Raw genomic sequence first — 26027 nt, 5'->3', positions numbered from 1 at the left:
GCTGTGAAGGGAGGGTACTGACGCTGTCTGCTAGCGGGAGTAGGGCACGGAGGGGAACAGATTTCTCTGTACTACTAAACACAAAAACATCAGTGCAGGCTGATGCACATTTTACAAAGCTTCAATTCCACTTAATTCCCCATCATCTTCTTCTGCAACTTCTTCCTCCCTCTCCTCTTCCTCACTACTGCTACAACTGTTGGTATCACTGTCGTCTCATTTCTGTAACGACTTATATTTCTCAAATAAGACAGGTTTGCTGTACGAATATCATCCTTTTCGATGAGAACTTTTCTATTACTTTCGGATTTCCTCCACCTGAAGCCTAAATCTCTAATTATTTTCCAAAGAGCCCACTTCCCGCCACTGAAGTTAATCTTTTTCTTAATAACAATGATTTTAAAGTAGGACGCTCGCCTTGTGTAGTGTGAAATTCGTTTATCGTTCTTTGAATTACACAATTGTCAAAATCATCTACATCAGTTTCAATTTTCCTTCTTGGTCGTTTCTTGTGAGGTGTGCCGAATTCTTTTCCCACTCGTTTATTATGTTCTTACTCTTTTAGAATGCGTTTCAGAGTACTTATAGACACACCAGTAGCTTCAGGAACACGATTTTGTATTTGATTAACGTTAATCACATTGCCGCTGTCAGCTTCTTTCTTCATAAAACTGTAAACACTTATCACCATTTCTCTACTTTGGCTTTCTTTACACCTCTGTCCACGCTTTGCATTCTGTTCGTGCTGAGTAAAACCAACAGCGATGAATATGACAGGCCTAATTATAAATGGTTCAATGTTTTTGAAATGGAATTTACCACACGAAGTGAACTCGGTCGCGTCTGGCTTGTAACTGAGCTCCGGCTTCACCCCACCCACTGTTCGAGCTGCAAATACACTGCACATCTCAAGGCCATAGCTCTTGTCCCACCGAACGGCCTATACCTTGATCATCCAGTTTCGCAACCACGCCACGCTATCTTGCCAGTAACGAAAAGTAAATATTATTACATCCTGCAGTCAGAGTGGCCATAAAAAGCAGTAGTTAATTATATAGTTTTACATATTTTAATATTTATGTAGTGATCCCTGACAATGCTGTAGGATATCTTAACAGATTAATTGGGGTCGTGAATTAGAGGATAAATTAGAAGTGGAATTTAGAGGAATATGGTATTAGAATGTGGACTGAGTAGATTTAGGATAGGATGCATTCACGTGCTCTTATAAACAGTGTATTGGACCTAGTATTTATGGCAAGATGAGGGACTTTTGGCGTCTCAAGAACTCAGATCGGCGGACGTATGTTCTTATATTGTAAACGGGAATATTATGAACCGAATGTTAACATGCATTTACGGGCTTTGATCTGAAGCTTTCACGGTGTTTGGAGAACCATCCTCGTCCTCATCCTCAGGGACGAGGACGAAGATGGTTCTCGAAACGTTTTTTTTTCCATTCAACCACCTGACACGGCAGGTAGCTCGAGAAGAATTTATTATATTTTACGGGCTTAACTGTTAACATTGTGGTTTATTACATTCTTGAGAATCATTTAAAGCAGCGTTTATCAACCTATGGTACGCGTACCACTGTGGTACGCGAACTAATTAAGAAAATCAAAAGATAATATTAACCTAAACAATATTTCCATGAACGCATTTGGTTAATGGTACATTCAATGTATTAAATTATAATTAGTGTTGCGCCAGCGAACAACGGTGAGAACCCCTGATTTAAAGAATTTGTATTGTCATATGCAGGTACGCAATTCAAGTAAGCAGTTCTCCAGTGACTGCATACCCGGTGCAATCTTTAGTTGTTTCTTATATTGTCATTCATATCGCAGATAAATATAGAATAGATAAGTGACTTTATCAGTTATAGATTGTGAACATTGGACAAATATACTGTTCTGTTGGGAGTCAGTGTGGTACAATAAAACTTCTTCTTACAGACCACTGCACATATTCGTTTTCAAGTTTTATGTTTTACATACACTTGTAATATGACTTGTTCAAGGTGTGGAATAAATACTTAGGCTGGTTAAACACACTATATATTATAAAGCTTTATTATGAATAATTTATCAGTGTGGACACAAATTACTCGGGCAGAAATTATGCCAGAAACAACCATGCCCTTTATAATACACCGACTGCCAAATCATGTCCCTTCTGAATATTCAGTGATTTGCTGGCTTTGAAAACTGATCTCACATAACCCCACTATAATGTAACTCTTGCTCGATGCTAGGATGGCCTGTACTTCGCAGAACATACACTGGAGAAACAAAGTTGGTGCCAAGATGACTTTTCCGAGACGAAACTCTATGTTAAAGGCGAGATATGAGCTCTCTTTGTGTTTCGCAAGCTGAAGTATAACAATAATGGCTGTGCAGTGAGTTTCATTCTCATTTGTTGAATATTATTCGTTGGTGAAAGTCGTAAAAATGTCCTGTGCTGAGATACAATAATTCTGGTGATATTTAGTCGTCGGAAATTTGCGACCTGAAGCCAAAGTGTTTCGTTTAACACTTGCTCTTTACATGTTAATTATGAACAAGCAATTGTTGACTTTTTATGTAGAGATCTAACACGTGTTTCCCGAAGATACGTAATCTGTTTTGTAATACGAGTTAAATTCTTCGTGTTGCATGCATTATTTGTGTCTCGTCATTCAATTTTATGCTTTGTTACTTCGGCGCGTGACGCTGAGCACTCACCTCCACCTAGTGCCGAGGTTAAGCATGAGTAGGAGCTATACCCTCCCAAGCGCCAACATGGCGTATAGTCGGACAGCTCTATTTCTACTTTTACAGTATTACTTCTGTTTTAACCAAACTTGGGCCTCTTAATTCTGTCTTCAATATAGCTTTGTGGGGTGTCGAATGAAGCCCTGTGGTAAAGATGTTTTGCATATACAGGCTGTCCGATTTCATTCAGCACGGAATGCCAGTTAACGTTGAAGAAATAAGCTGATAGATACATTAACGTATGCGTTTTGAGGTTTATAGCGCAATGAAGTTGTCGGTGTTGGACGTCGGTTTGTAACGCTCTGCGGACTTGTGGAAGACGGAGGGAGTATGTATCTCCGAAACTTTGGTACCTGCCTACAAGTCCACACGGCTTTACAACCCAGAAGACCAACGTCCGCGGATACATAATCTGTGTGCGCTCTTCTGAGGTCAAGTTTGTAACTGCAGAGATTTGCATTGAATAAGTTCCAAAGTTTAATTTTGTATTTGAGTTTCATGTTGTGCACGTAGTAGTGAAGGTAGTGTGTGCCTACAAGCAACGAGAGGATGAACAATTTCATGTTATCATTTCATATCACAGTACTGGTTAAAATGTTTCGGACGTAGATGGTCTCCTGTTTTGACGTGAAAACGTCTTTAAAATCGATGCCTGGTGTGGGGAGGCAATCGCGCCCAAATGAGCGACAGTTTCTGTCGAAGTAATTTCAAACTTCAATAACTCGGATAAAAATAGACATAGCGCCGCCATATTAGTCTCGTTTTAAAGAGGAAGGATGAAAGTTTATGATAGTACCACTCCGACATTCGTGGCGGCCGGACGTCGCGAACTGCGCACGCGCAAAATGAACCAACGATTTTCGACTTTCCGGATTCGACACGTGTCGATAAACGGGATCATGTCTCAGAGACTAATTATCCGATATGAGTGAACCAAGTGTTGTTTTGAAGAGGAGTGTATATGTTACAACTCATCCTGGACTTCAAGTGTGTATCTCAAAAACTCAAAAAGATACGAGGCTGTGAATTTGAAAAAGTTTGAAAATTCCCCGATTTTCTTAAAATGTCGCGATATATGAGGGCAAAGTAAAACCAGAATCACAAACCTCGGGCACGAATGCGTAGAGCACAAAATTCCAAAGAGAATGACACCGAAAACGCCGTGCCCGGACCCAAAACCAAAGCGCAGTACTGCCGCGAATATAGGAAACGTAAGCGCGCTCGGACAACTCAGGTGGCGATTTCAACACTAGTGACGAAAATTTAGAACTCTTACGTGCATACCTTCAGAAATTCTTTAAACTTGAACTAGTGAATGATTTGGACAAACCAACCACGCAAGGGAAAACTTGTATAGATTTGACATTTGCAAAAGGTATTCAAATAATTTCAAAACCATATGTATCCTACTTCTCATACCACTACCCTGTATTCAATAAATGTAAGTTGCAAATGAATTAAACGATTCAAAACAAAAATTTTGTTTATTTTCAATATACTATACACGATTGACGTTTTCACGAAAATAACTGCGGCAGTGTCCGACACTGCCTATCAATTTTTTTTAACTTGGCGCACAATCTACACTATTACATCGAAGGCTGTGTTATAAAATGTTAAAATGCGTTTGAAATATGTGCAGAACTTCGTTCTGTACAATCTTGAATCATATTTCAATATTGTAGTTGTGTTGATGTATATTACATATGCAGTTGGTGAACTTCGTTGTTGTGTGGAAATATCTCCCATTTATTTATTTGAAATATGACCTTGATGGAGTTGTCGGGGTAGTTGTGTCTGTAAGTGGACGCAACAACCAAACATACCTTGGCAGATTATTCTCCTTATTTTGAATCGAAAAGGTATTCAAAGTAAAATGTGTGCGCAGTAAAACTGCTGTCACCTCAGACGAGACACGATCGACTTTATCCACCGATGCATTAGTGCAGTTTTTGTACCAAGTTAAGCGTCAGAAGATGGATTAATGAGACCGACACACGTCACCCCGTAGTGTCAAATGAAACGAGTATATGAACTTGTAAATCGTACCATTACTTGTGTGGACAAGAATGTATAATAATGGAGCGTATTTCAGAACTTATAAGAAACGTTTTTTCTACTTCAAGAACGTCTATTGGTTAGAACAAAACTATTATAAAACATTCTCGTTGAAAATATTATTTGTTATAGAAAACGCTATTAGGAAGAACCAAGAAAGCAAGTACGGATCTCATAGATGGCTGCCTTCTGGGTTGTTGTGCCGTGTAGTCTGGTAGAATTTTACCGAAGTTTCAGAGGTCCAACCCAGAAGACAGCCGTTTTCGGACTCACCGCCGTGAAAACCTCAAGGACATACGCGTCTCTGTCTTCGTCTTTGCATGTGATGCTTATTTATAGGCGGACAAACGGAACAAACAAAATTTCTGTTAAATACTAATAAGCAAGCTTTCCATTAGAAGTAAACGTCGAGACAACACGCATGCATATCTATGTCTCGGACTCTCAAGTGGTATCTCTACTTTACTCTCGTCAGTCTGAAGACTTTTATATATTTCTCATTTTTCCTCATTCGTGGTGTATGTCCCATCTTTCTTTTTTATTTAATTTTCGTAATAATATTTGTTGGCGAGTTTAAATGTGAAAGTCTCCATTATTGGTTCCATAATTACCTTACCAACAAATGGTCTCATGTTCGTTACAGTTGAATAGTGTCATCACCATTTGAAGTATTATCCGGTATTCCACAAGGATCTGTGTTAGAGCCAATGTTATTCAATATTTTTATACTGACTTGTGTAATGATTTTGTATTTAAAATTATCATTGACTCCATAGATGACCTGTGCTAATGAACCACACGAAGATTGTCAGCAAAACTAGAGTTATTATCTTTACTAGGAAAACTAATATAATTGCTTTTGAGTATAAACTTTGTCGATCTCGTATTATCCTCACTAGTATTGTTAAATATTTGAGAATTCTTCTGGGTTCTAAACTTTATCTTTATAAAAACGTGGATTGCATATTTTACAAATTTTGAAGTTGTTATTTCTTACCCGTGTTGCAACCTTAACTTTTTCATCTGTTGAAGATCTTTCGATGTTTTATTTTACCTCAATAAGATCCAGACTTGAATATGCTTCCGTTGCAAGGAATATCTTAACTTCTACTGACGCCAATCAGCTCGAGCGTAATCACCGAAAGTTCTTCCCCTGTGCCATAATAATTTCTCAAATCCGCTATAGATATGCGAATGCTTTAGATCACCAAAATTTTTATGCTTTAGCAACTAGGAGGCGCCATACAGATGCGCTTTTCTCGTTAATGTTTATAATGGTTTTAAATGTTGTCCTTCCTTGCTTGAAACTGTTGGCATACGCACATCTATTCGAAATTTTATGGATTTTAATTTGTTTACAACTGGCTTCTCATGTAAAATTTATCGCTGTCCTAGATGAGGATTACTTGCAAATACTGTTTATAAAGACACTGATATATTTATAGAAATTCTTTTTACATTGAATCATACAGGGTGTCCATAGAAAACCTTTACAACTTCAAGACTTGATGAAAAATTAATGAGTCAAGGTAACTGGATGGGGTTTATTGCTTGTTAAACAGCGTCTCTCAAAGTTTTATGCACATAACTCATTACACCTCTACATGTGTACCCTTAGTTGCACGTAGCATATAAAGCTGATACTCTATTTCCCTCCATGTTCGCTGAAGAATCTCTGCATTAATGGTTGCAATGGCTTCCACAATCCTTCGCTTCATTTCATCGATGTTGGGAACCTGTGTTCGGTACACAATATCCTTAACATAACCCCAAAGAAAAAATCCAGCGGGATTATATAGGGCGAACGAGGTGGCCACGGTATTGGACCATTTCTCCCAATCCACCTATCAGCAAACTGTTCGTTAAGGTAACCACGAACCGCTAACCCCCAATGGGGTGGTGTTCCATCCTGGTGGAAGATGACATGTTGTTGAATGTCCTCCAATTGTGGGACAGCAAATTACGTCAGCATGTCCAGATACATATTGGCTGTGATTGTTTTTTCGGCGAAGAAGAATGGCCCAATTATTCGGTCACACATGAGTCCGCCCACACGTTAACTTTCGGGCTATCGCGCACAAGTTCTTTGGCCGCATGGGGGTTTTCGGATCCCCATATCCTTACGTTGTGCCTGTTAAGTAACCCCGACACATGGAACGTTGCCTCGTCACTAAAGAGAACACGCTCAAGAAAGCCTTCCTCGACGTAAATTCGAGCCAGCATGTCGACAGCAACTGTGCGGCGTGGCCCGTCATCTGACTTAAGAGCTTGCACTACCTGCACTTTGTATGCGTACAGTCTCAGATTCTTGTGCGGAACTTTATGGATGGTCGAACGTGCAACTCGAATTGTCTGGCGGAGGTGCAAATGGACTTTCCAGGGCTACGGACAAATGCACCATGCACACGTTCAATGTCCGCTACGCTTGTGCTTGGTTGGCCACTGCCAGCCTCCATAAATTTTCTGTGCCACTCACGAATTGTGGGTCTTGATGGCGGTTACCTTCCATATTTGGTCCTGAACTTGCGCTGCACCTGGGTATCTGATCTTGTCTCGATAACCCAGGATACACATTGTGCCTTCTCCTGTGGAGTAGTCATTTCGTGTAATGTTAAATGTCAGTCGACGTGCACACCTTCAATTAAAAGTTATGTTTTTAACACTAAACAAATTTCCCTTAAAAACTTTGAGAGACGTTGTTTAACATGCAAAAATTATCATCCAGTTATCTTGTCTCATTATTTTTTTATTTAGTGTTGAAGTTGTAAAGGTTTTTATAGACAACTTGTATATAAAAGTAATTTTGTTGTGGTGTTAATAGCATTTTATTAATTTTACGCTGCTTACAAAAATGTCGGAGTTCTTATTATAATTTGCATATTGTTATTATTATAGTTTCTTGCTTCCATTTTTTTGCTGTATCAATAAGTGGCCAATCGGCTATGGAAACAGCACACTATAATAAATAATTGAATTTGAATAATGTAATTTTCTTCATCTTCCTGTTTCTTTTTGTCTCTTAGATCCAAATATATTCCCCTGTGCCCAATTCTAATACACCGTGCATCTACGTTCTTCTCGCAAATTAAAGAGCAAGCAGTAATTTCACAAAACAATGGGTGAAATTACAGTTGCATATTTTAATTTTTTTTACAGAAACCGAGAAGTTTATTAATTGAATTGTAGCAATTATTCCTCGAATTTGTCCTGTGTGTGAATGCTATATTTATTTGTTTCTATCGTTTCCATATATTTGAAGTCTTAAATTTATAAAGGTTTTACTGCCCATTAAATTGGTTTTGCCTCTATTTTGATTACGAGACATAAGCAAATATTAGTTTTATCTGAGCTAATTTCTGTACAAACCTCCTTATCTGTGTGCAATAATGATTTGAAACTTTGTTTATAAGTTTAAGGAAGAGTAATCGAAGCAGGCGTTAATACAATAATTTCTTATGTCGCATTCTGAAGCTTTCAGTTGCCGTATTGTATATTTCTTGCGGTCAGGTTTTAAAGCGACGATAATCAGATGATCTTGAGAGATGCTGGGGAAATAATTAACCAATTGTTATTAATAGATTTAAAACACCTTCACACCGTGGTAACATTGACGTAGAGTCTATCTTGACTTTTATCGAGGTTTTTGTTATTAGCTTCCTCAAATGAGAAACAGAACATTTCAAGGCTTTGCTACTGCCTCTTCAAAGCTTTTATCATCATTCGCAATCATAAAAACCTTTTTCTTTTTTGTTGTCAGTAGCCAGGGCTAGAGATGTAACAAACTCCCATATTAAACTCGAAATGGCGACATAACAAAATACGTGCACGAGGCCTAAACATGCATCAGATGGACCACTGATTCGAAGACGTAACTATTTAGATAGAATAAAGAAGACTGAATAATAACAACTTACAACTGTTTAAAAAATACAAACAGCCAAGCCGGTGAAGGAAAACTGCGCCATAAATAATTTATGTTATTGTCCGTGTTAGGTACGCCGTATTTCCACTTCTATAAAGCTCTCAGTTGATGATTAATGTGGACTCTCTTAATTTTTGCCACCTAATAGTTCCTGGAGTGATTGTTTTAACATGGATATTTTTGTCCTGTGCGTTCCTGCCTAGTCTTGTTTGATTTCACAAATTGAATTATATTACTGTATTTTGTGAGAGTCGAGTTCCATCGAGAATCCCCCCATAAAGATCGTCTTGGCCCAGAATAAGAAGCTAAAATCACAAGAACAGATCCAGTTGAAACACAACTGCAAAGCACACAGATTTATGTAACAATACAACATAGGGGGCCTAGTTGATGCATACGGACAGATAGACTATAACGAGGTAATAGGCGTGTTGCAAATTTGTTACGAACTGACATTCATCGCCCTAATGACGGAGGCAGTATGACGTCTGAAACATTGGTAAACATCCACCAGACTACACAGCGCAACAACTCAGAAGACAGAAATCTTCATACTCATCGCCCTGATCACGGAGGCAGTATGACCTCTGAAACGTTGGTTAACATCAACCAGACTACACAGCGCAACAACCCAGAAGACAGAAATCTTATTGACATAAAGAAAGTTAACACACATCATGTATATAACATGGTTTGTGTTGCTGGAAAAAGCTCCCCGCAAATCAGACCATCGACTAAATACGAGATGACGATAAGGAGATTTTGTTCCATTCTTCTTCTGTGATAAGAATATTTACATATATAAGTATATTACGTGTTATAAATCAATTGATTGTAGATCCCTATGTACCTACATGGTAAGGTATGTTTCATGGTCAGAATCGAACCCAAAATAAATTGTTCAAATACACTAGTAGGGTATAGTTCACATTTGATGTGTAACGATGCTACAGCACCCAAAGATTGCAGTTCATGAGCTCCCTTCCTTGTTTAATTGCTCTCGACCTGTGACACTACACTTCCTCAGTTTGTGTAGATTTTCACGTTTCGTGGTTATGGTCTTGACTGCAGGTTAGAGAATTTCTTTCCTTGGATTTTCCTACTAATTATTATCTAGAAAAAATATTTCATGTTGATACCCTACATTACTGCTGGAAAGAGCAGAAAAACTTCACCAATTCCTAAGCACCGAGGCGCTTACAGTCATGCAGATAAAGTTCATAATATTTGAGCAATGTGATGTCTGAAGTCCTTGTTCATGGAAGACCAGATAAAAACGACGTTCCAGACACATACGTAAGTACAGTGAGTGTCAAATGCCAGGAACGCACACGGCAAAGAAGACAAATACATCAAAACCACGCAGAACATCGCTGTTGACAATTGCTGGCGCCTTGGGCTACGACCTTGATCGCGCATTCCCGAGACCGGTCTCGTATTTAGGCAGTAGAAACTACAGACGAGTACCGCTAATACAACGTTGTTTCAAACCGAGTAGGGAAGAATCACTGCACCACACTCCTTTAGTTCATTACAGTACTCCGTGCTTCTCTTCGCTGTATCTCTTCTTTGTCTTGCCATCATAGCGAGTTACCTAAATAGTACTCAATCGTTGCTGTGCTTGCCAGCAGCCCGTACCGATTAATCACTTGCACTGGTTCTAGCAACGTTTGAGCAAATATTGTAGGCGGGCATCTTCATAACAAAACATTTTATTTGCCCATTTTTAAAGGATACTGATGATGCTGTGCTACAATCGGGATTGATGAATTCTTAGATTTTTCAAGAAGAAACAGTGCATTTAGGAAATCGGAACTCTTTCTGTCCTCACGTTAAAAATTGGGGAAAAAGACACCTGCTCACTAGGTTGATGAAGGTCAGCTCCTTTGTCGGACCCAGCTGTTCTCCCACCTCTTTAACCTGAGGATGAAAGCAGATCCAGCTTCCGAAACGTAGTGTTATTTTTTAAAAGTAGACAGTGGTACAAAGTCCTAGAATTTAGTAATTAAATACGCACATATTCATGGACTAATTGTTTTTAAGGTCGCATGAGCAATAAAACTGACCGAACCCTCATTCGACTTTAGTAACATTTGACGAAACGTACTAAAAAAACCGAGATACGTTTTTTCTGATAATGTGTTGATACAGTTCCTTGTGAAACGATGAACAGAACTTCCAAAGTTCCAAGACATTTAGCAACTCCATTAAATATCCGGTGGACATTCAGTGTAATATACAGGATGAGTCAGAAGTATGTTTACAAACTTCGTGTGCGTGTTCCAGGATCAAAAATGAGAAAAAATGTTCCTATGAACGTGTGGTCGCAAAAGCTTCTTTTTTAAAATAATAGCCAAAAATAATTTTCAATATATGCCTTTATTACCAAGTATAAGGACAGGGATGTTTCTTTATAACAGATGCTAGAAGGTTGTTCCCCCATTCTCCACACACGCACGAGCACGGCGTACACAAGACTGACGAATTCGTTCATACACACCAGGGTTTCTTCAAATCATCTGGCATGCATTCTGCACATGTTCCCACAGATCGTCTTCATTGTTTATGGGTGTTGCATAAACGACGGACTTCAAGTTACCCCACAGATAAAAGTCCATCGGAGTCAGGTCAGGTGACCTCGGTGACCATGCAACTGGACCACCACGCCCAATCCATCGCTGAGGGTACTGTTCATTGAGATTATATCTGACGCGATGGGAGAAGTGTGCTGGGGATCTGTCGTGCATAAACCACATTTGTCTTCTTGTATTCAGTGGTACATCTTCAAGGAGATGTGGCAAGTGTCTTCTTAAGAATCACCGATATGAAGGTCCTCTTAGACGCGATGGAGGCGTGAGTGGACCTGTAAGCGTGTCGCCAGCAATTCCTGCGCAAACGTTAATTGAAAATCTTTGCTGGAAGCTGGATTCACTTTGATATAAAGTCAGTCATTGAAACTTATTTTTGGCTATTAGTTCGAAAATGGAACATTTATGATCCCATATTCATTTTTTCTTATTTTTGATCCTGGAACACGCACACGAAGTTTGTAAACATACTTCTGACTCATTCTGTATACGGAAACAGAAGTACAATGATGGTAAGGCGTTAGATGAAATACGACGAGATTAGACTTATGAGTGTTGTATAAAAAGTATACAGCTGTAAATAGTGAAAGGTCTGTGTCTTGCTGGACACACCCATGTACAAAAGAAAATAAAGTAAATGCTAACTGGACCGTGCAAAATGATTGCACCATAAGACCAAAATCGAGGCTGTGGTAACTACCCGAATGTTTAAATGTCGTTTACGTACTCTCTTACAAAACCCTCGTACCAAATCTGTCATTTTATTTGCGTACTTCACATATTGGTTTTCGGAAACTTTAATTTTTTGATGTCAAAAACGCATAACATTACAATTTTGTGTTTGTGACATCCAAAATCTTAACTGTGTCTGAACACTTTCATAAATGAGAGGTTGCCTTTGTGTTTTTCTTTGTCTTGACGTTTCAGACTTAGATCGTTCGTGTGTACAACGATGCGCACTACAAATGAAAAACCATACTTCCGTTCTTCGTCTTCGAACTCCAGAAAATTTCCTTAATTTCTGCAACAAATTTATTGCATTCAGTTCTCTAAATGAACGTCTGAGCTTAACATATTTACTAAGCCGACGAACGTCACAGAAGTAAGAATAATTTACACCGCCACGCTAGAATTTAGTTCCTGCAAACAGATTCAAGGCACTCAACTTCATTAAATTTATTTCTGAACTCACAGTTAATGTTAGTTTTGAATAATCATGGGCGTATTGTATGTTTAACTTCTTGACAAACGACGCACTGGGACAAGTGAACTCTTTCAGACATTATTGTCTCTTTTGTTAAGGCTACCAGGCAATTTCTTATGTAGACTTGGAGGGCGCATCGCCAGTCACGAAACTGACATGCCTGAAGGCTTCATGCCGTGTTCATTTAGGACTCATCAGTCTTCTCGCGAAATCATCAGTAACCTTCTGCGGCACACAGTGAACAGACAGAGGCTTATGTAACAGTCTGCCTTCTCCTTTTTGGGAACACTGTTAGTTCTAAAACCGCTGCCATGCAGTATTTATAAAATGCCCATCTATAAAAGGTTGTCCTGCGCCGTAGCCACGCGGACTGAGGCATTATGCTTCGGACCGGCGATACGGAATGCGCGCTGGTTCGAGTCTCGGGGGAGGAGAAATTTCCTCATGAGCTTTCGACCAGTGTATGGGACCGGTGCCAACTCAGCATCGTGAGGAAATTGGGGAGCTACAACGAGTAGCGTAATCCGGTCATGGAAACTAGCAATGGCTGGGGGTTCGTCGTGCTGACCACACGCCACTCTGTATCTGGTTGGATGATCGTTCACCTCTGCTTAGGCATGTGAACGTGAGGCCAGCAGTCAAGCTAGTCGGCTTTGGCTCTATGGAGCTCTTACGCCACGGATTTAATTTAATTATCTATAAAAGGTTTCATTATCCTAGCCATTATGTGCTTATCATGTAAGTGCTTTCAGGTGTCCACCCGAATCTACTGCAGTAATTTTAAAGACGATTTATGCAGCGAAATTTGTTACTCTGTCTCTTTATCAATTTATAAACGCCTATTAAGCTCACTTTGTCATCCATCAATGTTCATACATGCAACAAACCGAGAACTTCTCTAAATATTTTCATTAAATTTGGTATGAGTACTGTGGCGTTGGAAGATTTCTTACGTTTCTATAATAAATTATACCAACGTGACAGGCACTCAGACTTTTGAGGCGGAGAGTATTTTTCCGCGATGACGCCATTATACAAAATAATCCTCGATGACGTGAATGGGTCTCTGACATTTCTTAAGAATGTTGCGCCATGGAGGGTGTTCCAAACTCTTCAACGAGCTCATTATTGCTTTTGGGCATTGATTGGCGATTCCTTTTTGACGTGAACACGTCTTTAAATTCGGTCCTGTATAAGGGGTCTCCACGAAAACTCGAGCGACAAAAAAATGGCAAGATTTTTGGTGTTTATATCTCGTAAAGTATAAATGATAATCTAATGATTTAAATTTTGTTGAATAGAGGGTTTATGTCCGTATCTAAAATGGTGTGTAATGGGAGTGTGCAATGGTGAGGGGGAAGGGGTAGCGCTTGCGCGTGAACACTGAAAATGGCTACTCCTCGCGGCGTTTGGGCAGTGTAACTTTGGAATGCGAAGAGATAGGACGTTGACCGTAGTGTCGATTTACAGAGAATAACAGGATCTACAAGATTATTTAGCAAAAATGACCGATAAAATGAAATTTGTAAAGTTATAAGCCGATAAGTGTGCTAAGTTGAAAAAAATTCATAATGTCGAAGAAATTGCAAATGAAATATGAACAGAAATGTAAGAAAAGTATATCGTTGGAAAGAAAAATTAAGAAGAAATCAGAAAATCCCAAATTGACTAATGCCGAACGATGCAGATTGTATAGAGAGAGTCAGAAAGCCGAGCGCGTCAACGCCGGCGCGAGTACTTCGAGTGCACCGCCGCCTGAACCGATGGATATTGACTTGGAATGTGATAACTTTAAAACATTAAACGATGAAATGAGAAAAAATTACAATATTATAGTCGCAGTTCGTTGTGAAGAATTTGTAAAGAGATAGCAGTGGGCCGATGTCCATGTCAAGAATGAGTTCGGTTACGTTTGTAATGTTTGTGATCTCTTATGGTTTATGAGATATTTGAAGCCAGTTAGTTTAAAATAATTCTCTTTGTTAAAATAAGAATTTCCAAATGAAGATATCACATCGTTTCAATTGTGTAACACTTGTCGCCAATCATTAAATTTTAATAAGGTATCGGCTTTGTCCAAGTCAAATGGATTTGCTTATTCTTCAAAGCCCGATGGATTGCCACCACTGGATCCTATAAGTGAAAGATTAATCTCGCCGAGATTGGCATTTATGAAAATAAGGCGCTTGCGTTATGAAGCAAACTATGGTATAGTTGGTCAAGTAATAAATTTTCAAGTAGATGTGAACAATGTGAATGTGAATTTGCCGAGACGACTGGACGATGATTATGCATTCAATGTGAACACCACATAAATTGACATACCTTAGTGGATTCGTAAAGAATTCAGTTGTAAAGGCTTGGTTAATTATCATCGGCCTTTGATAAATAAAATTATACTTCACTTATAACCACCAAGACTTTATTCATTTACATCTTACCCTTCATCTAATAACACAAAGACGGATTCACTTCTTAAACGATTGCGATTGTGCCCCGTACACAACCCACCCCGATTTTTTTAAATTATGACACACGCCATATTGTCGTAAAACGGTGGTCTGTAAGCTACATGGGTTCAGCATTAAACCCCCCCCCCCCCAAATCCTACCCGAATTTCATCTCCATGGAACCCAGACTCCCGCCATATCCCCACCCAATACGCTGTCTTCTGTAACAGGGGCAGCCGAACCCACAACTCATTATAAAGACCAATTTGCGGTAAGTGCTGTTAAAAGAAAAATATCGTTTATTCTGAAAATTATAAGAACACATAATACATTCTCTTCACAAATTTAAGAGGAATTAAATGTTATTTAAGGAGGTACATACAAATACCAGTTATGTTTAAAGCATTAAATTTAATCGAAGTCCAACAGCAGCTAATGCATAAGCAAATTGTTGTGGTTCAGTCGGATTATAGCGATCCAAATCTGCACGAGTTCTTCTTTAGACTAATTTTTAAACTGTGTCATCTTCAAGCTACCATCTGAACACATCACCTGGAATTGATGCAATTTATTTTTTACTTGTAATAACCATTTTACACATCTTCATTTGTGTAGATGCTCTTCCGTGAACGTTAGAAACCATGATAATGATTATCTTGAAGAACCTCACATAAATCTAAGAATATTGATGCCTTCATAATAATGTCATATTGGGCATAGTAACAGTAAATATCTAAGTAGATGGAGATGTTAGTTTATCTTGAAGTTCTTAAATTCCCTTACCTTTGGGTTCATTACAGTGTTCACAAGAACCTCCACTGGATTCTATATTGATGCAGCTGAACCCAGTCAATAGACTCAAATCCTGGTTTCAAGATTGGTTTTAATATTACCTCCCCATTTGCACCCCTGTCTCTCTAACGTGTAGTCACCAATTGTCACACTGGCAATTTTCAAATTTTAAGTTAGATTTCAAGTTCTCACGACGACAATTATTAAGATGGCTGTCTTCTGGGCCTGTTGCGCCGTGTAGTCTGGTAAAAGTTTATCGACCTTTCAACTGTGCTTGCTGACTCCACCATTATCGCCCAGACAATAGAGGCAGCAAGCACAATTAAATTGTCAGCAAACTTTAACTAGATACGGCGCAGCAACTCAGAAGAAAGCCATCATCTATCATATTTAAATTGCAAAAAGAAAATCACGTCAAGCAGGACAGACATGTGCCGACATCATTTCTTTTATGTCTGAGTGAAACAAACAGCGTTACGTATATAACAGAATTGCATTCCTGGAGATATTTTTATGATCTTCAGAAAAATGCCTGGAGCTTGGGTGGTTCTACGTTTCTTCAGGAAAACAGAACAATTATCTAGAAGCTGCCCCCAGTCTGCTTTGACCTTGTCCTTGGAGAGTGATGTTTTCTTGTTTGACTTTACTTAGATGCAGTCTTGACAGGCAGCAAGTTACTTAGATTTCCCGATTAACTCATTAAACCTACTTTTGTACATCACAAACATAGGTGCCTATGCAATATAATATTATGTGAATTTGTAACCCAACAATAAAATGCTTTTTACGTGATTTCGAATCTTGCGCAGATGATCATACCATGAAATTTTGTTGGATTCGAGCTTTTATTAAGTGTGCTTTAAATATGATACAGATAAATCTTAACAAGTAGTAATAGGCTTAATATTTAAGAAATATAAATTTAATATTAGTTTTTATGTATGTTACACAAAGTGATAAAAAATTCACACAAACTTATATTAAAATACTTATTCGTGGTTGTAGTTCATTACACTCGTTTGGTTTAGTAGACATATAATATCGCTGTAACTGCAATGACCCGGGCCGTTTGCATCATGTTGTAACCTGTTGGCGCCAATTGGCTTCTAGGAGTGTAAATGCAAGAACGTCTTTCTCACAAATGCGAGTGCTCATATCGAGCACTACGTGATAACTCGTTCTTGTTTAACTCGTCGGAATGAGTATAGGGATACATTTCCCGATTATTCAGTGCCGAAAAAATTGACAATGTCTCGTCTGGTGAACCACTTCTGTGACACAGGAACTCTTCACAGGGTTGCATCGAACATAAGGAAAACAGTAAATGCAAGGATCGCGGAATGCGGAGGACATTTCCGACATTGTCTTTTTGACGTGAAAACGTCTTTAAAATCGATGCCGGTTGTGAGGAGGCAATCGCGCCCAAATAAGCGACAGTTTCTGTCGAAGTAATTTCAAACTTCAATAACTCGGCTAAAAATAGTCATAGCGCCGCCATATTAGTCTCGTTTTAAAGAGGAAGGATGAAAGTTGGTGTTAGTACCGCTTCGACATTCGTGGCGGCCGGACGTCGCGAACTGCGGACGCGCAAAATGAACCAACGATTTTCGACTTTCCGGATTCGACACGTGTCGATAAACGGGATCATGTCTCAGAGACTAATTATCCGATCCGAGTGAACCAAGTGTTGTTTTGAAGAGGAGTGTATATGTTACGACTCATCCTGGCCTCCAAGTATGTATCTCAAAAACTCAAAAAGATACGAGGCTGTGAATTTGAAAAAGTTTGTAAATTTCCCGATTTTCTTAAAATGTCGCGATATATGAGGGCAAAGTAAAACCAGAATTACAAACCTCGGGCACGAATGCGTAGAGCACAAAATTCCAAAGAGAATGACACCGAAAACGCCGTGCCCGGACCCAAAACCAAAGCGCAGTACTGCCGCGAATATAGGAAACGTAAGCGCGCTCGGACAACTCAGGTGGCGATTTCAACACTAGTGACGAAAATTTAGAACTCTTACGTGCATACCTTCAGAAATTCTTTAAACTTGAACTAGTGAATGATTTGGACAAACCAACCACGCAAGGGAAAACTTGTATAGATTTGACATTTGCAAGAGGTATTTAAATAATTTTATAGCCATATGTATCCTACTTCTCATACCACTACCCTGTATTCAATAAATGTAAGTTGCAAATGAATTAAACGATTCAAAACAAAAATTTTGTTTAATTACAATATACTGTACACGATTGGCGTTTTCACGAAAATAACTGCGGCAGTGTCCGACACTGCCTATCAATTTTTTTTTTTGCTTTCTAATTTCATCCTAATTTATATTTTTACAAATAAAACATGTGTCGAAGATGCGTTGCGTTACTATTCGATCATCTGTTATTTAGGACATAACATTATCATTTCGCACCATATCTTAGTCTGTAAGTTTCTGCTTAGGCATGCCATTTTGTATAGATTTTAGGTACGTGCAATGTTTATCTTCATATCAAATTGTACATACCTAGCTCCAGGGGGTCATCACTTTTATTTACCTTGAACCATTAGCTAAATAACATACAGGCTTTATGCAGCTACCATGTTCTTGGTATTGCAGAAAGCAGTACTGTAACAAAAGATGTTGCTAAGTGTTTTGATAAATTGAACCATTACATATTTCAACAATGACACTTTAAGAATTAGCGAATCTAGTGTAGGTATTTAAAATACCACACTTAGTTTCGTGGCACAGTTGACAACGTAGAGTAAATGAGTGACAAGTGGCCACCAAAGTTGCTGTTGTATACGTCTTTGTGGGATATTCTGTAAATAGACAAAATACAATTACAATAAAAACAGAAAAATAACCAATATAACAACTTCCCCGATTGGAGGAAATGTCCACAAAAGAGACATTATTTTTCTAAAAATAAGAACATATTTATAAATGTAATTTGAAGCAATGGCGCACGTCGCTGAAGGACTCATGCCTGATTATTATTATTCAAAATTTTACCTTGAAGGTGTAAATGATTTTATATGCCTTGTGAGTGTGCGAACACCAGCGCTGCCAATAAATGTGGTAATTTATTTTGCCCTTGAAAACATTAGTAAAAACGATGCCTCGAGAAATAGTCGTCTGGTATGAAGTGCAACATTTCAAAATCTGTTACGTAGTATATTAACTGCACAAAACGACAATGAAACAAACTAACATATTTTATTTGTATTTCTTGTTTTCTGTTTTATTACAGTCTTTCTATATAAGATTTTACCTAAATAAAGCATTCTTCTACAATTAGGTTATCAGAAGACAATGTAAAGTGTGAGCAGTGAGATGAATAACAGCTAATATCTGCAGTGCCCGATAACATAGGCCTACATAAAGATTATGACAAAGAAGATGGAATTTTTCTAACATAACACCAGACTCTTTCAATTACATAGTTAGTACACTAAATTTAAACATCATTGATGAAGTAATTAAATTAACTCATTTTGTTTTAAGCGTGAAGCCTGTAATTTTAGTAATCTGAAAGTTAAAATGTACACTCTTTTTATTGTGCCTCTCTCCTGATGAATGAGTTGGAAGACAGCGGTTAGAATAGTGTATGACTACGGACTGGACGGCCGAGGAAGGATTCCAGGCAGGTGAAAATAACTTTATTCTGCCTCCAAATAAGAGCTGCAGCCCCCCTCCAAATTCCTATCCACTGGGACGTGATGCTGACAACTCAATTCGATCAAGTGCTGAGTTCAACATCCACAAATTTCGTCTGTGGCCTGTAGTTAGCCTGTGGCACTGCTGAACCGTATGGATATTAGCTTGAAGAGATTTAAAATCTTATGTTTCGATATACTTTTTAATAATCAGCAAGCAATAGAAATTTGAAATAATTAATTCTAGCTTGAAGGCAGTTAATACTGGTCTAGCCTAGATACGTCCCAAGATACAGGACTATGATACGACATGAACACGTAAAAGGGATAATACAGTTACCTAGAATAAGAAGAAAGGAGGATATAATATAATTTATGAGTAACTTTGGAACCATTTAATTTAACGTGAATGTAATCCAAAATTATTAGGCGTATCTAGTAGAAGAGTACTATAGACGTATCAAAGCCTCAGCTAAGTTGAAAATATTATGTCCCTGTGAACAAGCTGATAGTATAACACCATCACTTAAAAAATAAGTTACCGTATATTTCATTTGAACAAAGTAATGGTGCACTAATTCTTCTCGGATTACAAGCCGTGTAAAGTGGTTTAATGAAGAAACCACCAACATTTCAAGCATCATCTTAGGCCTCGTCCAAAGGGCAGTGTAGTTTAAGTAATGGTGTTTTCAGTGTAACTTGGATTTAAATTGGAAGAAATTGTGATTGTGAAAGATAGTTTAAAAATTTACGAAACTTTATTTGAAATCGAAATAGTTCTGTAATTACCAACAAATGCACTATTATCTTTCTTGGAAGTACGCAAAACAATCGCTTGCTGGGACATCGAGGAAGCGCTTTCAGTTAATAAATCGAGTATTAAAGTTTGGTAACATATTTCTTGATCAGAAGTGTTCCGGTAGATCTGATTCTATTAATGAGTTCATGGATAGATGTTGTGTTTGGAACTCTGACACTGGGAAATTTATGATAACATTTTCTCCGACCCTTAACAGCAGGACGACATTACATATACAGGTCATACAGACAAAAAGATGTTAAAGAGTACATGGGACCTTACACATACATACGCACTCATACACACAGTGACTACTACTTTAAGCTACATGAGACACAGCTGCACTCTTGTGAGAATGATTTTAGCAGGAGTTGCAGTTAGCTCTTGGCGATGAGTTGTTGAGCTCTTCCAGTTGTCGGAAAACGACACTTGCCTTCCGGTGAATCATTAAACACTCAGTATTCAAAATATTTGGTAACCCAGTGATGAAAGATAGTCATTTTGGGCACAAGAGACAAAATGGCTGCATCAGTCCTTTACGGAACAGTAACAGTAGGACTGCATTTGCTGCTTGAACGAAAATGAATGTTTGGTTTTTATAGCACTATTGGTAAAAGAAGATCGCATATTTTGTTTATGTTATATGCCAGCTCAGGGTGTGTTTTTACACATGTTACTGTTGTTGATTCTATTCATTTCGAAAAGTTTTTGTAATCGTGTTACACAATCCCGTTAATTGAGCTATTTACAACACTTCTAAAAGCATATGAATACTGAATTTCTGTCAAGTTGGTGTAGCTGCTACTCATTTTTAACCTCGGCACTAGATGGGGTAAGTGGTCATCATCAGGCCCCGGCCGTGCTTTACCACCGAGGAAAGAATTCTGGTAACCATTGGATTGGAGGTTACAAACAGAAATTTTACTGTTAGCAAAACTATATGAGTAATTAAGTCAACATTATTCTAAGGCTGAGTACTGTAGTATTGGGAAGGTCGTCAAACATCAGGATTCAATTGTGTAAATTTTATACAATTTAGTGGGTTAAATTAGTGGGCCCTTCGTGAATGATCATAGTACTTTCCTTATTGACTGCAATTGAGAGTATGTCAAAGACTGATATTGCCGTCATTATTATGAGAATTAATATCACTATTGCTTTATCGCTTTGAAAGAATTTTTGTTTAAGCCCACATACTGTCTACACTGAATGAGTAGGACATGATCTCAATGACATTCGTAGTCGCCATATTTGTTTCGTGACCTATAAATAGTATTCTATAAACAAGTTTCAGGAATGTTTGCAAGGCTATCAGCTTGGAACATTTCATAGTTAATTTTACGGTTACTATGGCCTATTAGGTGTCGCTGTCAAACTTAAAGTCAAATTAAAATTTATGACTATCGCCTTGTTGTAGCTGTACGTTATACAACAGTGGTCTTGGGGATAAAGAAAAGGCCGCCATGCTAATTTGAGTGGGTCGCCTAAATACTAGCTGACATTTTATTTTTACAAGTTATTGAAGCAGAAACGTGACACTTGAAACTAGAGGAGTATGCACGGAGGCAGAAATCGCATGATGAAGTATGTAAGGCAAGCAGAGCGTGCGAAGAGAGACAAAGAGTAAAGCGAATCCATCAAATGTAGGAACATTACAATAAATTAGGCCATTTCAATCTCCTCCGAACTTTATGTAACACGTGTGATAATTTTCATTCATTCATTTCTGATTTTACTTATGAACTCCTGAACAGAGGAAAAAGTCCACAGTGTGCTGTACGTGGTGAAATTCTACCAACTGCAAGAAATCTCCGTCTCCTTCGAACAAAAACTTGTAGAAATGCGAACACGCTTGAGTTTCATGAAAACAGCAATTATAACTTCCACACAAGTACTTCTAACACCATTTGAAATCTCAAATTTAATTTATAAAAACAGAAAAACTAATAACATTGCAGGGTCATTGTGGCTACCGATAGATGCCAAAATGTGTATAACTATGCATGGTGAATTCTGGGACTTCGCACTTGAAGCAGTTTTTATTTTGGATACGACGAAGTAAATGTAATATTCTCGCCTGCATCTTTCATAGAGAAACTAATATTACGTGATGTTCTACATAATTAATTAGTGCTGAAACAGGCCGTAAAGATCGTGAACTCTGTAAAAGCTCGCCCTTTATATCTAGTTTATTGTGCGAGGAAATACAAGCACACCACGATTTACCTCTGTTGTGTTTGGTTGTAATATAATTATCAAAAGGTAAAGTTCTTAAACGTCCAGTTGAGTTGATATGACAAATGACTTTTTGGGGGACAAATCGGATTGTCATATTCAATTCAAAATTCAAGAACAGTTACGTTGCGGGAATATAAAAAGCGAGATTGCGTTGCTACTCGTTCTCGCTCTCATGTCCGATCTGGAAGTCAGCTGCCCGCAGCCACGTCCGGAAGCTGCAAGTTCTACAATCCAAGTGTCTTCGCATTGTTACTAACGCGCCCTGGTACGTTAATAACAGGCAAATACATGAGGATCTGCGGGTCCCTTTCTTTGCCGACCACACCAGAGCACTGACTGAGAGATTTGACTCGAGGTTAGCTGGTGTGGGGAACCCCTTAGTCTGGCAACTCGGGAGGCACTCGTGTCGAACGAGGGCTGCCAGAGGTCGCCCAAGTGCAACCGAGGGCGACCGATGTTCAGCAGGCCAGCCGAGGCCGTCCCCAAACGACGGCCAAGTCGGCACAACGAGTGGTTAGACTACTCGGCTACCCTGACTGAGGTTTTCCGTGCTTTTCCTCAGTTGTAAGGCGAATGCCAAGGTATAATTTAATAGGGGCACGGCCCGCCACCCTCCCCCCCCCCCCCGATCATGAAGTCCATCAGCTGAAGTAATCTTCCCCCCATGCCGCAGAGTTCAAACCCCAGAGATCCAACCAACCAAATTCTTTTGGATAACCTGCCTGACGGGATAACCTCCCATCAGCAGCAACAGATCCCAGTTTGAATGGTCGAGCCTCCCGCCACGACGTAACCCTGTTAGCGTCAGCAAAATTTCCGTTTTTTATATTAAGAACGTTTACCATTTCCAGCAATGCGCCTTGTGCACAGGAATGGTTTCACCTAGGTAGGGACGATGCTTGCGCTTGCGCAGGACTCCGCCCTCAGTTAGCTTTTTGGTTGGTTGGTTGGTTGGTACTCGCTCTCTGAAAGTTCGGTTCTTCAAGGCAAGCAGACAGTTTCTGCTTGATTCTTACAATTATAAATACAACAGCCGAATCATCGCGCTGCCCTACAATCAGAATAACGTATTGTACTACAGTGTCTCGAAAGGAAATAAAAGGTAAAACGTCTCCAAGGTGACTTCGGTGTGGTCTGCAGTTGATCATCCCCACAGATTTCATGTCCTTGGCTCACGGCCGCTCCAACTATCACAGTCCCCGTATATTCCCTGAGAGTCGGACAATCTTGCTCGCCGACAAACCCTAAACCAATTATTATTCCTTATATCCTTCCGCATTATCCGAAGTTATATCAAGCTGTAACCGCAAGCAAACCGGACACGCTACTGGGCTTGATCCCGTGGCAACCAGAGTGAGAAAAAAACAGTCTGCAGAAGGGCGGTTGCATTATCTTATTTACTTCAGTGGCATCTTGAAGCTCAAATAGTTACCGTCATTATCCCTAAGGGTGGGCAATTCCGGTCAAAGATACTTCTTCAGTTATCATTTCCTATAGAATATTTGTTACGTTCGACGTATTTTAATTTATTTTAAATGCCAGTTCATACAAAGTTTCAAGTTTGCTTATAAATTTCGTTTTATCTAGCTTTTCTCTTAAGTGACCGCCATCTGCCCATTCTCCCCTACTTCTTAAACTAAACTACCAAAAAGGCCTATTAATTACGCTTTATTTCATATATTGAATGTATTAAATAAAGCTAATTCTAACACAATTAATAATGATAAAATGTAAATAATTTCAAACGCACCATTTAAAATGTAATGTAATCTCCTAAACTGAGTTAGCAACATTTAGCTGGTCACTAAAGATTTAAACAGTTTGTGTTACTGAAATGTCTAGATCAAAAGGGTTTAGATGAGGTAAATTCTTCCGTCTCCGATAATTAATGACAGGCTTAAGATGGCCTGTTCTGTAAGGTGGTGAGGTGATTGCTTGAATTGGTGTCGTCCCACGTCGCCTACCGAAATACTTTGATACTGTTATGGGTAGCGCAAACTTTAATATACTACATGGCGTTACTTCCAGCAATTTGATAAAGAGATTGTGTACTCAAAGCGTCGATTTAATTAAGATTAAATTTGAAAGCTATTTAAAGCTGTTTTTGCACATGAAATGGCTGCCTGAATACACAGGTAATTTAGTAATACATAATTTAAAATAAAATCTGTAAAGTCTGATCTCACATATTGTTGGTAAGAAATCTTATCAATAAGAACAAAATCAAATAATTAAAAATCCCTCAAACTGCATTCAATACACTACATTTGACAAAATTAACAATAAAATAATCTGTTTAAGATTTATATGTAAATGTTTTTATCTTTCTGACAAAGTTCTTTGGATTCTTCACAGAGATGACACTTTTAAAATTTTGTGACGGTGATAGCATGAAAGTGTTTGTTATTTTGTGTAATCCAAGACAATAATTTAAATGTAAAATTGTTATGGTATGCTAATATGTTTTGCACTTCAATGATAGCGTTAAGGAAAGTGTTTGGGAATCACTGAAAGATGATTAGCGACGGATGACAGGTCTGTAAATGAAAAATTACTTGGGAAGGGCACGGAGAAAAGCGGTTGTGGCCTACTTTTAAGGTATTATCCTGGAATTTATCAGGAGGGGCTGAAGAAAATCACTAAAACTCTCAGTGAAGATAGCCGGTTACCCGGCTCATACGGGAACGTTAGACCTCACGAATTTTGCAGTGGATTGACAGATAATTGCCCACGATACTTGGTTGAAAGTTTTGAATCATACTTTAGTTTTCACAAAGCGATTACGATGTCTACAGAACTCGTGTAAATTGATGGTAATTGCAGTGGAATATGGATGAATTAAGAGAGAAGGAACCCTGGAGAATTTAACAAACAGCTGCTGCGCAAAAATATAAATAGGGTGTGTCACGAATGTCCTTGAAATCAGTACACCGAATCACCTTGATAGTCCAGTCTGCTCAGTTTTTATATTTAAAGTGCTTAATAATGTCCTTAGTCTAAATTATCTCCTTGTATAGACATGTCGTATAAAATAGCAGGTATAATTATATTGTTCCTTCGGGTTTCGTGTCTGGAGTTCAGTTTACAACTAAGGCTTTCGGAGGTTGAGCCAAGTTCAGTTTTGCTAACTATCCAGAATTTTGTCAAACATTACCGTTGTCATCATCAGGGTGAATATGTTAATATATTGGCCAAACCGGACAACTAGGCAGCCAAAAGCTAAATGTGGCCGGAGTACTTTGCTAGGTTGCACCATTCCTACTTACCGAACAGGTTGCTTCTACTGTTAAGGAGGGGCCAACGCTCTCAGTCCTTGTGCTAACTCCTTTCTCACCTGACTGATGAGCGCCGACCAGGTGAGCCGAATGTCAAGCGTCTCCCCCAAATACCGCACTGTTTAAAGCCACTCTATTGACTCTGAGAAACTGCATTTTTCTGGGTTTTTGGATGCGTCTCGCAATCCCAACTTAGAGAGCAGCGGTTTCGAATGAGAAGATGTTAGTGGCGTATGGCGTTCCCGGCGGTCACTCAAGTACTGACAACGCGCCTGTTCCTTAAGTGCC

The 26027-nt window shown here is 38.8% G+C and overlaps 1 long non-coding RNA gene across 1 annotated transcript in view; it reads left to right on the top strand.

Moving 5' to 3' along the window:
* The first annotated feature begins 127 nt into the window (after window positions 1-127).
* LOC110839937 (uncharacterized) overlaps window positions 128-26027 on the top strand; it is a 193530-nt gene continuing 167630 nt past the window's right edge. Inside the window, exon 1 of the long non-coding RNA XR_015534400.1 lies at window positions 128-1303. This is a non-coding gene — a long non-coding RNA (uncharacterized LOC110839937). The remainder of the gene's footprint in view (window positions 1304-26027) is intronic.

This window comes from Zootermopsis nevadensis, unplaced genomic scaffold (genome assembly GCF_977971745.1).
Source record: "Zootermopsis nevadensis isolate Lab colony 2312 unplaced genomic scaffold, Znev_1.0 Znev_ptg000010l, whole genome shotgun sequence".
Taxonomy (NCBI): Eukaryota; Metazoa; Arthropoda; class Insecta; order Blattodea; family Termopsidae; genus Zootermopsis; species Zootermopsis nevadensis.
This window is presented reverse-complemented; position numbering and strand designations above follow the sequence as displayed.